The following is a 2,755-nucleotide window of genomic DNA, read 5'->3' as shown; positions in this document are numbered from 1 at the left end:
GGCAGCGTGGACGGCAGCAACGACGCCCGTGCGCCGCTCCTCGTCGAGCTGGCCTAGAGCGGCGAGTTGCTGAACCACACGCCAGCTTGGGGCGGCAACTAGCTCCGTCGGGCGAGGGGAGGGAGGTGGATCAGCGAGCTACATAGCTCGTATTCGGCGGGCTACCCAGCCGGCTTGGATGCGGAATAACTACTCTTCGTAAGCCATTGTAAGAGTGGACAAAATGGTGGAGGAGATAGAGGAGCGGCGGAGGTGTGCGATTCTTGGCCGGCGTTTGGCCTTGTTTAAATAGGAGATTAAATAGATGGCGGACAGGAGGAGCTCGGCCGACGTTGCGTTTAATGCCGGCCCGGTCATGAACGGACGTGTCTCCAGAGTGGGTTTCTCGGCTTCCACACGGGCAGGTTTCATGGAGGCGTTTGAATGCGGCACGGAGGCGTGTTCAGCCGGGCGTGCAGCGAGTGGCGCCCTCGACTCTGACCTAGGACACCGCACTGTTCTTCCACTGATGTGTGGGCTCTTTGGGTACATGGCCTACATGTCAGTGACCCAACGCAGGCAGCGCACAACAGAAGAACCTTTGGTGGGCCAGGGCGGTCAGAAGCGGGCATTTCATAAACCGATGATTGTTTATTGAGTGTGACGTCATCTTTTTCATGTAGATAAGCCTACTATGTTCATAGGCCGTTCGATACATTGTGATTCATAAAGACCGCTGCAAACATCAATGTTCTGCTTATCACGGATAATATTGATTAATACCTGTAACAATCCATGTCCTTAACAAAGGGTGCACGCACGTATAGGTTGAGCGTGTGTCTTGCGTCGTGTGCTTAGTGCATGCAGGTGTGTGAGTGTTGCGTGCGTGCAAGGGTATGTTTCAGTGTTGCATGCATGGGTGCGTACGTGTGTGTGTTCGTGAGTGCATGTGTACGTGTCAATGTTGCACGCCAGCATGCATGCGGGTGTATGTTATGTGTACGTGTCAATGTTGCATGCCTGCATGCGTTCGTGTCTTGCGTGCGTGGCATGTGTACGTGCAGGGTGAGGCTACACGTCAGTCGACTGACTTTTTCATCTCTGGTCATTAGATTTTCCAGCCGTTGGATATGAAATCAAGGGCCTCCATTTTATCATCAAACTCCACCCCCTTGAGCCGCCAGCCACCACCGGCCGAACCGCCAGCCCCCGCCGCTCGCGGCCGGCCCGCACCGCCACGCCACGCCGCCCCGCCCTCCCCGAAACCACTCCCCACCGCCGGTCTGCCGCCGCACCGGCCATCCCTCTAGGCCCCCCATGCCGAGCTTTTTCTCCGGCGATCCCCACCCCACCGCCCAATCAACGCCCCCAACCGCTGGCGACTGCCAACCAGAGGTCTCACGACTTCGAATACCCACCGACCACTAATTTATTACCATTTATGTCCTTCATATATGCGCTGACGGGTGGGCCCTATGGTAATGTGCGCTGCTGAATGTGGACCGTTTGACTGGTCAATTGATCGTGTTATCAACAAATTACGGAGCTGTATGGTGAGCCAGTGACCGTATGATCATCCTAAAATGTACTCCTATTTTATTAACACAGTACAGACTCAAACTACCATTTCTTTCTTTCATATACGGGCTGACAGGTGGGCCCCATGGTTACGCGCCCCGATGGTGCAACACTAGTTGCACCGCGTGGAACATTTGACTGGTCAATCGATTGTGTCATCAACAAAATACGGAGTTGTATGGGTGAGCGAGTGACCGTATAATCATGACATGTATTTGTTTAACACGGTACAGACGCAAGGGCTCATATATACGTGCAAGCACTCACCGCTATAAGCGCACACACGCGAACCCTGCCCCTATGAGCACCTTCGAGAGAGTGGGCCAGCATATATGATCCTGAGATTTTACGAAGTCACCATAGGTGCCTCGTAGTCGAGTGGAATGTCTCCTCCCACTAAATGTACATCGTCGGAAAATACTGAAATTAACACAAGATAAATGCGAGCACCGGGACTTTAACCTTGGTGGGCTCGAGAAACCACTGTCCTCCTAACCATCCAACCACATGTTGGTTAGCACGACAAAATGTATGTGGTGACAGTGATGAGCTTATTCTGAAGTCCAGTGACCATATCATGCTTTTGCTTCAAATACAATGACCGTAAGTGTCGCCAACAAAATACGGAGTACGCATCAAATGCAAAGTCCGTCAGTGTCATCAACAAAATATGGAGACGTATCATGAGCTAGATACCGTTGTACTATTATATATGCTTATTTCTTAGTGGCTGATTGCGTGTGTGGTGTGGTGGGCACATCATTTCTAGTTGTGGTGGGTCAACATGAAGACTCATGGGTCAGTTCCATCCTGCGCCACATATAGGTTGGACCGAGACGTGTTATATGAAGACCCATGTGGAGGACTCGGCGTACAACACGAAGCTACCAGAGTCGCGGAGGACTCTATCCCCACTGGTGATAAGCCGACTATATATGATTTGTAACCCTAGGCCCCCAGTATGTTATACAATCTTGGGGGCTAGTTCATCGATAGTATACACACACGCACAATGCCTGGTATTCACGTGTACTTTGTACACACCCCTATCACTAATATACAGTACCAGGAGTAGGCTATTTCTTCAACTGCAAGGGTCCGATCCGAACTAGGGTAAAACTTTGCCTCGTATTACCATCCAGCCTAACAGCCAGGGATATCCTACCGAATGATATGATGAAATCATATCTGCCAACTA

Source organism: Triticum dicoccoides, chromosome 1B (genome assembly GCF_002162155.2).
Source record: "Triticum dicoccoides isolate Atlit2015 ecotype Zavitan chromosome 1B, WEW_v2.0, whole genome shotgun sequence".
Taxonomy (NCBI): Eukaryota; Viridiplantae; Streptophyta; class Magnoliopsida; order Poales; family Poaceae; genus Triticum; species Triticum dicoccoides.
Note: the sequence above shows the minus strand (reverse complement) of the source record.